This window comes from Kogia breviceps, chromosome 3, assembly GCF_026419965.1.
Source record: "Kogia breviceps isolate mKogBre1 chromosome 3, mKogBre1 haplotype 1, whole genome shotgun sequence".
Classification (NCBI taxonomy): Eukaryota; Metazoa; Chordata; class Mammalia; order Artiodactyla; family Physeteridae; genus Kogia; species Kogia breviceps.
In genome coordinates this window covers 175,529,420-175,542,909 of record NC_081312.1, presented here as the reverse complement: position 1 = coordinate 175,542,909, position 13,490 = coordinate 175,529,420, and the positions used below count along the sequence as shown (strand labels likewise).

The window sequence follows — 13,490 nt, the reverse complement described above, 5'->3', positions numbered from 1 at the left end:
CAAACATCCTGTCAAGTAATGGCCAGGGTAGCAGGGAGCATATGTCATAAAGTAACAGACTTAAACCTTTAGCTATGCCTTAAGTATCTGTCAATTGACATAAATGGCATAAAGACAATCTTAATTGTGTTTGTCTTAAGCTTTTTCTCTTAGCTGCCCTTTACTTTATTAAAGTTTTAGAAAATAGGGTAAAGAGAAAGACTTGGTTAGATTTGAACACACTCGACATAATTCCTAAGATGATAAAGAAAAATAAACCCTTTCACTGAGATGTTATCAGAATCTCAGGCATAGTTTTACGTTATGCAAAAAGTTTAAATAATCATTTGATCATTCCAGTTAAATACAATAATTGAAGAGTAGATAATGCTACTTTGTGTATTAGAATAATATTGTGCCATTCTTTGAATGAAAATGGTTGTTACTCTTTTTTTCCTTTAGGATATCTGAATAATTATATTAATAATATTTTGGAAATGTAAGAGTTTAAATGGCAAATTTAGGATTAGAATTTATCTCCAGTTTCAAGTGGAATGTCAAGTTTTCAAATAATATACTTGATTAGGATAACAAGATTTATTGAAAAGGAATAAAAAAATCTTTTGCGGAGTACTTATCCAGAGATATATTCTGGATACATAGATTTTCATAACTCTGCTTTAAAAGTTTATTTTTATCTTAATTGTAAAGATCACTATAAAATTATATAAATAAGTTACAATGCCTTCTTGAAGTATACTGAAGCTCATGGAATTTAAACCTTTATGGTTGTTACTTCTTTACTTTTTTACTTTGCTGTCCTTAAAAAGAGTGCTTTTATTAGATGAGTACCGGGTACATAACAGACAGTCAGGAATATTTATTGAATGAATGAAAGCAGTACAGAACATGGAGTCAGAGAAAATTGAGTTCAAATCTCTTTCCTACCTGCTTTTAGTTCTTGACCTTATTTTCTCTTCTCATTTTTCTCAAATGTATGATGGAAGTAATAATGGCATCTCTTTCATATGGCTCTTGAAAAGCGTTCAGAGCCTAAGTATGTGCAAAGCATTCAGAGCCCAGCCTTAGCATGTGCTCCATGCATGCAATTATAACCAAATAATGTGATTATGTAATTTTGAATTTGGTTTTCACTGGCATAGATTTTTTTCCATTCAGATTTACAGCTGTTATGCACATGATACAACCATCTGAGGACCCCAAGCACATAAGCCCCTACTTAGAAAATTAAATAAAAACCTTCTGGGCTGCCTAGCACTTCTTTACAGTGAGTCTGACAGAGCTCTCTTTTAATAGCAACCATCATAAGATACCCTCAAAGACCTTGATGACAATAATAATCTTACCCTTCATCTCTTGGTCACCCAAGAATCTCAGAATCCAGGCCAGTGTCCGGTATGGTCAGCCATCCTGTAAACACCTCCCGCTTATGAAGGCCTAGTGGGCCATTCCTTCTCTTCCCACTGGTTCTTACCCTAGTTTTTCTTGAACCATTTCCTTTGGTTAGCAACTCATTAGAAAGTATCCAGGAGCAAAATCAAGACATCTTCACGTTTTCCTCTGGAACATCTCTTATTTATTTGTATCTTAACTGTAAGGATCATTATAAAGTTATATAAGTTACAATGCCTTCATAAAGTCTACCAAAGCTCATGGATCTAAACCTTTCTGGGTTGTTACAGCAACTGTCAGTGAGTTGCTGTCTCATCCTCTAGTTAGAGTAATGCATAACTTGTGGTCCTTTGGGCTCTGCTTGGAACATCTTTGCAATACCACATGCTTCATAAGGCATTGAGAAGATAAAGTAAACTTAAAACAATGAGGAAGGACTTCCCTGGTGGCACAGTGGTTAAAGAATCCGCCTGCCAATGCAGGGGACACCGGTTCTATCCCTGGTCCTGGAAGATCCCACATGCCGTGGAGCAACTAAGCCCGTGAGCCACAGCAACTGAGCCTGTGCTCTAGAGCCCGTGAGTTACAACTATTGAAGCCCGTGCACCTAGAGCCCACGCTCTGCAACAAGCGAAGCCACTGCAATGAGAAGCCCGCACACCGCAACGGAGAGTAGGCCCCGCTTGCCGCAACTAGAGAAAGCCCGCGCGCAGCAACGATAGACCCAATGCAGCCATAAATAAATAAATAAATAAATAAATTTAAAAAGGGGAAAAAAAAGAACCCTTACCTACCATGGAATGGAGGACACACGGTTTAGAATATGGAGGTTTAAACTCGACAATTCCGAAGTGTTGAACAATTCAATGGGTTTTGGCAAATGTATACAGTCATATAACCACACCACACTGAAGAAGCAGAGCATTGCCATGATCCCAGGTTTTCCGTCTTCCCCTTTGCAGTCATTATACTTGCCCCACCCCTGATCCCAGGCAACCATTGATTTACTTTGTCTCACTATAGTTTTGTCTTTTCTGGAATGTCTCACAAATAGAATCATTCAGTTTGCAGTTTTTGCATCTGTCTTCTCTTACCAAGTATAATATTTTTGGATTCACCTATGTTGATGCTTGTATCAGTAGATCATTCCTTCTTATTGTCAAATAGTATTCCATTGTATGGATATACCAGAGCTTGTTTATTCATTCACCAGTTGGTGGACATTTAGATTGTTTCTAGTTTTGGGAGATTATGAATAAAGACATTTTAACAGGTGTGTAGTAGTATATCACTGTAGTTTTAATTTGCATTTCCCTAATGTCTAATGATATTAAGCATCTTATCATGTGCTCTCTGCCATCTGTATACCTTTATTAGTGAAGTGTGAATTCAAATCTTGTGCCCATTTTTTTATAGGGTTATTTTCTTATTGAGTTTTGAGAGTTCTTTATATATTCTGTATATATGTCCTTGATCAGATATGTTTTTGCAAATATTTCTGTGTATATTGTCTTTTCATTTTCTTTCTTTTTTTTTTTTTTTTTGCAGTACTTGGGCCTCTCACTGCTGTGGCCTCTCCCGTTGCGGAGCACAGGCTCAGGACGCACAGGCTCAGCGGCCATGGCTCATGGGCCCAGCCGCTCCGTGGCATGTGGGATCCTCCCAAACCAGGACACGAACCCCTGTCCCCTGCATCGGCAGGTGGACTCCCAACCACTGCGCCACCAGGGAAGCCCCAGAAGATTTAATTTTTTATTAAGTCCCATTGTTTTCTTTTATGGATTATACTTTTGGTGTTGTGGCTAAGAAACCTTTCCTTAACCAAGGTCACAAAGCTTTTTCACCTAGGTTTTCTTCTAGAAGTTTTACAGTTTTAGATGTCACATTTAGGAGTTTATGATCCATTTTGAGTCAATTGTTATATATTGTGTGATATATGAATTAAGTTGGGGTTTTCTTGCATGTGGATATTCAATTATTTTGTCCTATTTGTTGGAAAACTATCCGGTCTTCATTGAATTGCCTTTCCACTCTTGTCAAAATTCAGTTGACTATATATATGTGGGTCTATTTCTGTATTTTCTGACACATTGATCTGTGTGTCTATCCTTTTGCCAATACTGACACAGTCTTAATTACTGTAGCTTTATGTAAGTCTTAAAATCAGGTAGTGTGAGTCATCCAACTTTTTTTTTTCAAAATTGTTTTGGCAGTTCTATTTTGTTTGCTTTCTCCACATAAATTTTAGAATCTGCTCGTTGACTTCTACAAAAAGGACTGCTGGGATTTTGGTTGGGATCACATTGAACATGTAGATCATCTTAGAGAAGAAATGATAATATTGAGTTTTCCAATCCATGATAATGGTATGTCTCTACTTTTATATATATGTCTTCTTTGATTTCTCTCATCAGTGCTTCATAGTTGAGCATGCAGATTTTGTACATATTTTGTTAGATTAATACCTAAATATTTTATGCTTTTGGTGCTATTTTAAATGATACCTTTTAAAATTTCATTTTCTAAGTATCCATTGAAAGTATATGAAAATACAATTGGTTTTGTATATTGACCTTATAGCCTATGACCTTGCTAAACTCACTTATTAGTACTAGTAGCTTTTTATAGATTCCATTTGGGATTTTTTTCTGTGTAGACAAGCCTGTCTTCTAATAGAGATAATTTTACTTCTTCCTTCCCAATCTGTATGTCTTTAATTTATTTTCATGCCTTATGCACTGACCACGACCTCCAGTATGATGTTGAATAGGAGTGGTGAAAGTGGACATCCTTCCCTTGCTCTTCATCTTTAGGGAAAGCCTTTGGTCTTTCATCATTAACTATGATGTTAGTTGTAAGTTTTTTTGGTTTTTTGTTTTTTTGGTTTTTTTGCGGTACACAGGCCTCTCACTGTTGTGGCCTATCCCGTTGCGGAGCACAGGCTCCGGACGCGCAGGCTCAGCGGCCATGGCTCACGGGCCCAGCCGCTCCGTGGCATGTGGGATCTTCCCGGACCGGGGCACGAACCTGCGTCCCCTGCATCGGCAGGTGGACTCTTAACCACTGTGCCACCAGGGAAGCCCCTCTGTAAGTTTTTTATAGATATATTTTCTTTGGTTGAGGAACATAAGAACATCCCTTATAAACCAAGTTTGCTGAGAGTTTTTTTTTTTTAATCATGAATAGATGCTGAATTTTTTCAAAGCCTTTTTCTCTATCTGTTGAGATAACCATACAGTCTTTCTTCTCTAGTCTTAATGTGGTAGATTACATTGATTTTTAAAATTTGAAACTAACTTTCATTTGTGGGGTAAGGCCTACTTGGTCTTGTTATATTATCCCTTTTATATATTGCTGGGTATGATTTGCTAATATTTTGTTGAGGATTTTGTGTGTATGTTCATGAGACATATTGGTCTTTAGTTTTCTTTTTTTCTAATATCTTAGTCTCCTTTTGGTATCAGGGTAATACTGACTTCCGTCCTCTTTTATTTCCTGGAAAAGTTTGTGTAGAATTAGTATAATTTTTTCCATAAATATGTAGTAGAATTCACCAGGGAAGCCATCTGGGCCTGCAGTTTTCTTTGTTTTAAGGTCTTTAGCTATACATTTATTTTTTAAGGTGATGTAATACTATTTAGTTAACCTATTTTTTTCTTGAGAGAATTGCCACTTGTCTTTTTATTTTCTTAACATTGTTCATCAAAGAGCAAAACATTTTACATTAGTTACAGTACTTAATACAATAGACAAGAGCAAGCAGCTATAGTTCTTGAGCAGCAGAGAACAGTGAGACAGCAGTGTTTTAGGAAGATGAGTAGGATTCAGACAGGATCAAAAAAGGAGACTGGGCTTAAAGGGACTATCTAGCAGATGACAGTCAGGGGAGGGGTGGTGGCAGTAAAAAGGAGGAGGAAAGGAGCACTTGGAAGTCACTTTAAAGAAGGAATTGACAGAAGTTAGTCGTGTCTGGAAGTAGGTAAAGATGGAGAGGGGCACTCAAAAATGAACCCAAGATTCTATCTGAAGAGATGAGAAGAATGTCAAGAGTGCAGACAGATGTGACATGATGGAAAAGGTAGCCCTTTTAGAGGTTAAGGTCATGCTTCATCTTGGGATATATTGAGTTGCTATGGGAATTGACAGCAAAAATAGTATGAGAAGGTAGGACAGTAGAAGAGATTTTTGGATTAGTGAGATCAGGGTTCCTTAGAAGAATGGAGAATCAGAGAGGGTTGCCATATAAAATATAGGATGCTCAGTTAAATGAGAATTTCTGATGAATAAAGAATATTTTTTTTGTGGTTGTTGTGGTTGTTGTTTGGCGTAAGTTTGTCCCAACAGCCTGGTCTGAATTCAACCTATACTAATTGGAATTTATAGATCAGAGAGGATCACAATTATTTTGGAGGGATCTAAAAATTCTTATTAGTATAGGTTGAAGACCAGGCTGTTGGTGGCTAAATCATATACTTATTTTCAAGTTTGGGGCCATAAATATAAATGTTAACTGCATATGAGTTTTACTCTCAATAAAATTAAAAATCATTTCTATCCAAAGGAACATGACATACAATTTTGAAATATATTTCAAGAAAATTAAATGTAATTTCTCTAAAAAACAAATCATCATGGTAATTTCATCAAAAGAGGGTAATTTGAAATATAGAGGGAAATACTATAAAACTGGCATTAAAGGCCTTAAAATGATCTGTTTCATAAGATAAATCATCGACTACATACTAGATACTACGAACAATGCCTTGAGAAATGCAGCCTCACAACAACTCTCCCAGGTAAGTTGTTACACTCTCCCAAATTATTTCCTTTTCTCAAATGAGGAAACCGAGGCTAAGGTGGTTTTACTTGAGGTAACATAGAATGGTGGCTTGATACCGTGTCAGTTTAGCTAAACTGGAATTAGGTTTCTCCAGATTCCTTGACTTGTATGGTTCCTGTCTAAAGTTGGCCCCAGGAGAAGTCTGTGCAACGTTTGAAATGTAGCCTGAAGCGGCAGCATTCCCCTCAAAGCAGGCTTTTGCTGATGTCCTTGTTGGCTCATCTTGTTGGCTTGAGGCAGCAGCTCCCTCAGCATCGGCCAATCTCCTCCTTCAGGTGCTCTCGATCCGGGGCCACAGTAGATGCAGCGAGAGACATGATAAAGGCAACGCAGGTGTGCTTGTCTCCCACCACTTTGCCTCCAGCTTTCCTTCCCCAGAGCCTGCCTTGCCGCTCTGCAGGCAGGTGACTTCGGGGCCAGCAGCAGAGGAGTCAGCCTTCCGGAGAGCCCTTGGTAGGCTCCCATTCATGTTCACAGGTTAGTGACATTATCTGATCCTCCACCTACCCCGCCCTTCACAGACCTCTGCTATCACTTCTCCTCCCACAGTTGTATAATCCCTGTAATGAACCCCTTAGTCCATATCACTCCCTAGTGGTTCTGCTTCCCTGATTGAACTATTAACTGGTACATAGAGCAAGCAAATGGCCGGGGAGCTTCTCAAGCTCAGGTCTGTCCTGCTCCTTCCTCTCACATTGAAAAAAACAATTAAGACTTTTATTTGGATGACACATGATCAAGCTTGGCTTATTGTTATAGATGGTCAATTGCTTAGTTGTTATCTTGCTGAAATTAGGTTTCACAGAAATTTGAACCCCTTGTATGTTTCCTAACATTTCATTTTGAATTACAGCCATTGTGTATATGTCATCTCTAGTACTGAATGATGCAGTTCTTCAAGGACCGCACGAAACTTCTCTTTATTCTTCAACAGCTGCTGCCACAGTATTTTGTAAGTAGTAGGTACTCCATAAATGTTTGTGGCTTTTAATAGAGTAGCTAAAGTCCTCAAAAATACGTAAAATAGTCCTACATCAAAATATGAACTTGCATTTGGGGACACTAGGTGTATGTTATAAGATGTGGAAGAGATGTTGCTGCTAAAGTGGGATGTATAGAAAGATGAACAGTTTTAAATAGGAACTGAACTACCGTTCAGAGGATTGGAATGTTCTTGTTACAAGCGGAGGCTCAGCTTCAGAATGAAAGGCAGAGTCCTGCCTTCCCTGAACACTGTACGCTCGTGGGAGAGATTTCTGTTACATGCTACTGAAAAGATACTATCCTGTTACAGACAGTATATTCATCAGTTTTCTTAGTCTCTGAAAACATACTCTGATTTCTTCAGAAAAAGATTTTTTTTTTTTTTTTTTTTGCGGTATGCGGGCCTCTCACTGTTGTGGCCTCTCCCGTTGCGGAGCACAGGCTCCGGACGCACAGGCTCAGCGGCCATAGCTCACGGGCCCAGTTGCTCCGCGGCACGTGGGATCCTCCCGGACCAGGGCACGAACCCGTGTCTCCTGCATCGGCAGGCGGATTCCCAACCACTGCGCCACCAGGGAAGCCCAGAAAAAGATTTTTTTTAAAGGATAGTAGATTGCTCTCAGAATCTCTGGGAAGATCAGAGAATGAGGCTTTTGGGGAGTGAAACCAGCTCTCTGGGAAAAATCATGTTTTCTTAATTTCTCTGTTATTTACAAATAATGGTTATAAACGTGACACACTTTTGATTTGTATTAACATTTTTCCATCACTTAAATGCTAGACAATCAAATTCTAGACCACAAAATAACAAATCAAGCCTTGATTTCTGGTGTTTGCCAGTTTCCATAGTGTAAATACTCCCAAGATGGCTGATGTCCAAGCCCCCAGTGTGATGTCAGTGAACATGGAATCGGGAAGAAATGTATGATACAGATGCAATAGATGTAAATAAGCTTAGAGTCCATAGATAACAGTAAAATATAGTAAAATAATTAGAAAAGGATGAGTTTTGAGTTTATTATCTTTTTATATATAATTTATTTAATTGTAAGTTTATATAATTTAATATTTACTATTACATTTAATGACTGGCTCACAAAATTCCTGAAAATTTAGCAATCACCTTTTACAGGTGGGGAAAGCTGGCTCCAGCACACCACTGCTTGGTGGCCACCCAGCCAGGAAACACCACCCCAGATCACCCACAGCACTGCTCCGTGGAAGATAGCACTGCACACAGAATAGCTGATGGCACACAGGCTAGCTGGGTGCAGATCCTGTCACTCACTGACTGGGCACAGGAGGGTCCTGCTGGAATTAGTGCCCTTTGTTGGTTCAGGAAACAGCCACAGTTGGCATCTGTCACCACAGCACCACGACCCTTGTGTCTTTTGTGTTGCTGGTTCCCAAGACTTTGAACTGGTAGATGCATCTGACTGATAGCTCTCACTTAGGTGCACAGATTCTGAAAAAAAAAGAAGTGTTTCACATTTTCAGCTTCAAAGGTGGTCATAAAGTGAAGGGTTCTACAAATACAGAGAAAGAGTTCAGATATTGAGTAGCAAAAAAGAGTAACAAGCATCTGCCTAGTTGTGTATTTCACCCCTTTGGTTGTGGGAGAATTGGTTGCTGGTTAAGAACATTTGCTGCATCCCATGAGAGAGCACACCAATCTATCAAGAACACGTATCATTATTCCATCATTCCATAAGGCCAGCTACTTCTGAGTGATGCATAAGTGAATCCCATGGATATCAGTTCACTGTCTACTTCTCCAAATTTTTGATTGAATTAAATTTTTGATAATATGCTGTCTTTTTCAAATGTCTATCAGCTTCACTGACTGTACAGGTGACTTAAATGGAGATGTGAAAAGAATCATAACCCTGCATCTGTTAGGTTTGTTATGAAGACCTTTATCTCTGTGACCCCTCAGGTATGGGGAATTGCTCTTTGGTGACTTGTTGGTGTAGAGGGACAAACAGGGAATGCTCCAAGGGATCTGAACGTGGTCCTTCCTGCTTGCTACGAAAAGGAGTCACTCTTTCAGTCTTTCAGTTCATCTATTCCTTTACGCACTTAGCAACAGATGAATGAAATCGGGGTCCTACTGGGTTTATGTGAGACAAACACAGATCAAAACTTTATTTCTCATTTTAATTTATTCAATAACTGCATTGTAGGTGTCAATTCTATGCAAAGCATCGTTCTAGCTGCATGGGACACAGCAAGGAACAAAACAGACAAAAATCCTTGCCTTCATGGAGCTTATGTTCTAAAAGGAAGTAACAGACAATAAACGAACTAAATAATATAGTACCTTAGAAGGCAACAAATTCTATGGAGCAAAATATAAGTCAAGGGATAGGGAGTTCTAGATGGGGAGGTGTTTGCACTCTTAAATAGGGTGGTCAGGGAAGGCTGTATTCCAGCTAAGATTAAAGGAAGTAAGGGAACAATCTCTTTCTATCCTATAAGCCACAGTTCCATTCAGGAATTAGAGTTAGTTCTGAGTCAGTTTCCAATCATCCCCCAAACATCTAGGTATTTGCCTTTACGGCGTACTCTTCCCCTGATCGATGACCCGCAGGTACTTTTGGGAAAGTCCAGGAGGAAGATTCACAGTACATATGTGTGTTGTTGGGGCACGTTTTTCCTCCATGGGTCCTCACTCCCCCTTCAGTGCAGACACTCTGGGTCACTGAACCAACTCAGGTTCAGGAATCAGGTGAGTGGCTCTGAAACCCCACGGCCAAGGCTCAGAGCTTGTCTCTTACACGAGACTCGGAAGATGTTTGTTATTTAGATCAAATAGGCCCTTCGTGGGCTGACTACCTGTTTTGGTTCTAGGGACTGGATACTGAAATAGCCACTAACAAAAATCCTTGTGGGGTTCACTCTATTTACCGCTGCCGTTCTGCTGCCACACACGCCTTGCCCTGGTGACACTACCCTGGGACCTGGGCACTCCCGTTGTGAGTTCATCGGGGAGTGAAATCAGGAGCCCATTTCAACCAACACATGCCCAGGCTACATCAAACAGCCAGTACAGTGTTCAATCACTTGTTCTTAGATGTTGGTACCGCCCTCACCAAGGGGTACCTCTGGACCCTCTAAGGGGACACAGGTGTTAGGAGAGCAGCCTCTGCATGGTTAATCCACTCCAACAGTTTTATCTCTCTGCTATTTGTATTTTTCCTTGACATTATATCAAGGAATTTCTTGTATCTCAACTTTACTTAGCCAGGTTTCAGTCAACCAACTGGGCAAACCATTAGACCCATTCCCAGCTGCTGGTGTCAATACACCCAATAAATTCAGTCTGACCTAAAATTCTGTCTCTTAGTCTTAGCCTAACACCCTCAGAATCCATTTCCAAAATTTACCAATATAAATTAGAATAATCCTATAATTCTTTTGATGTATAGTTGGTATTTCTTTTATTGGATTTTGTTATTATAGCCTATCTCCTCCAAGGCATGATAAGATGTATATAATACATGTTATTACATACTATATATATTGTATATACTAATATATGTATTTCATATATGACATATAGTTTCTTATGTATATATGTGTATATAATTATATGTTTACATAACTACATATAGTTACATATGTATATATGTGTGTAGTTATATATGTATGTGTAACTATATATAGTTATATATACACACCCATAAGCACACATGCATATGTATTTAACCATATAGCTAGATAGACATAGAGACAGACACATTGATGGGGGCAGGAGATAAGGTATGAAGAAAATATTTCTCAAGTCAGGTCTTTACAGAGTCTTCAAGCAAGGCAAGAACAGTCACCCGCTTCGGTCGGCAAGGGAAGCTCCATGGGGTGGGAGTTTCAGTTTATTCTGAGTTTTTCTAATCCTCCCATGTATTCATACTTCAGTTCTCAAGTCCTGCACTTTCTTACTCAGCATCTTAACTTGAACATGAGGGATCTGGTGAGGCTGGTACTTCACCTGGTACTGAAATTAGACAACTCACAAGATCTAAGTGGATGTTCAATTTTCAGTAGTCTCAGCATTTGTTTTGAGGTCTATATCGACCCTGCTGCACAATAGATAAAAGATTCTTTAAGAAAAATCATAGAAAGTCCCTGGTTTGAGTCCTTGATAGAATCCATTTTCTTTCTTTAAGCTCTCCAATACCATTAGAAGCACCTATTCTGCCCTGCAGTCTTTGAATTCTTCACATCTTTTATGCTGCTTATTGCGAATAGGCCTTGGGTTTCTCAGTGCCTTGTATGAAAGAGCACTTTATGCCAGGTGACCATAGTTACCTGCACCATGTAATACCAGTGTCCCGTCCTTCAAAACTGCTTGGATTTTTACTCCATTAAGCCCCAACCTGGCCAGATAACTGATCCTAGTTTCCCTATCACTCTGGATACTTTGTCTCCCTCTACCCACCCCCCGTCCCCCAAAAGCACTGTAGAAACACCAACAAATTCATATATGTCTATCTTTGTTGAAGACTCCGTTCATATCATGGCTCTTCTGTTATAACACTGCACATGCAGATCTGCTGCAAGGAATTAAATCATAGGGATAAGTCATTTTATATCATTTCTATTTTTGATTTATAGTGGTTAAGAGCACTGGCTTTGGAATCAGGAATATCTGGGTTTCAACCCTAGATCTGTAATATACTTGTTGTATGATCTTGGGCAAAGTACTCAACCCCTTTAAGACTCAGTTTCTTCATCTGTAAAAATGGGGATAATAATATTTACCTCATTGTTGGGTGATGTTGTCATGAGAATTAAATAAAATCTGTAAGATACTCAGTGGCACATATTAAGAATTCAGTAAACTCTGAGCTTCTATTTCCTAAGTGAACCTCGTGAGGACTTGGAAAGCACCCAGTTTCATCAGGAAGACATTTACAAATGATCATAAAATGCTTCAGCAGGTGTCTGATCTCACCCATTATAAAACTGTCATGATTAAAAAGCAACACACAGACTGCATCAATTCTATGGAGAGTCTCAGTGAGGAATTCAGAGATCCACTAGAATGCCCCTTAAGTGTAGGTAGTGTGTTGTTTATCAGTGTCTCCCCACACACTACCACACCTCACAGAGGGCATGGCCAAAATCAGGCACTGAACAAATATTAACTGAATACACAATGTTTCTTCTGATCTTCTTCCTAAATTCTAGATGTGTCCTTTCTTTTTCTTCAGCTTCCAAAGCCCTATGAACAGCACACTCCCAATCAAAATCCCAGTTAGCTTTGAATTTTTGCTTTGTAGAAATTGAGAAGCTGATTCTAAAATTAATATGGAAATGCAAAGGGTGAACAATACCCAAGGCAATCCTAAAGAACAAGGTTGGAGGAGGACCAAGGTTTCACTTTCAAATACTAGGATTTATATTACAAAGCTATAGTAATTAGGACAATGTGGTATTCCTGCATAGATAGACAAACCACCACATAGAACAGAATGAAGAATCCAGAAAAAGACCCATACATGTATGATTACCTAATTTTTGACCAAGGTGGATACTGCAGGCCAGTAGGAAAAGGATTTGTGCTGGGTCAATTGGATATCTAAATGGAAAAATATATATCTTAACCCTTGTCTCACACCTTACACAAAAATAAGGTACAGGTAGATTGCATATTAAAGGTAAAATTACAGAGCTTTCAGAAGAAAGCACAGGAGAAATATTCATGACATTGGAGTAGGCAAAGATGGCTTAACTGGGGCTTCCCTGGTGGCGCAGTGGTTGCGAGTCCTCCTACCGATGCAGGGGACACGGGTTTGTGCCCCGGTCCGGGAGAATCCCACATGCCGCGGAGAGGCTAGGCCCGTGAGCCATGGCCACTGAGCCTGTGCTTTCGGAGCCTGTGCTCCGCAACGGGAGAAGCCACAACAGTGAGAGGCCCGCATACTGCAAAAAAAAAAAAAAAAAAAAAAAGATGGCTTAACCACAACACAAATAGGGCTAACCACAAAAGAAAAAAATGACATATAAGACTATATTAAAATTAAGAATTTTGTTCACCAAAAGATAACATTAAGAGAATGAGAAGGCAAACTATAGAGTGGGAGAAGATATAACAATACACATATTGACAAAGGACTCATCCAGAACACATAAAAACTACAAATCAAGAAAAGGACAGGGACTTCCCTGGTGGCACAGTGGTTAAGAATCCTCCTGCCAATACAGGGGACACGGGTTTGATCCCTGGTCCAGGAAGATTCCCACATGCCACGGAGCAACTAAACCTGTGCAC

General features: G+C 39.4%; 1 long non-coding RNA gene across 2 annotated transcripts in view; it reads left to right on the top strand.

Moving 5' to 3' along the window:
- The first annotated feature begins 6,621 nt into the window (after positions 1-6,621).
- The window catches only part of LOC136793952 (uncharacterized), a 28,346-nt gene continuing 21,477 nt past the window's right edge, over positions 6,622-13,490 (top strand). The window contains exons 1-3 of one of the 2 annotated variants that reach the window (XR_010840053.1): positions 6,622-6,709; positions 7,086-7,184; positions 8,349-8,621. This is a non-coding gene — a long non-coding RNA (uncharacterized lncRNA). Of the gene's footprint in view, positions 6,710-7,085; positions 7,185-8,348; positions 8,622-13,490 lie in introns of those variants that run through there. The other variant, XR_010840054.1, reaches the window with a different exon arrangement.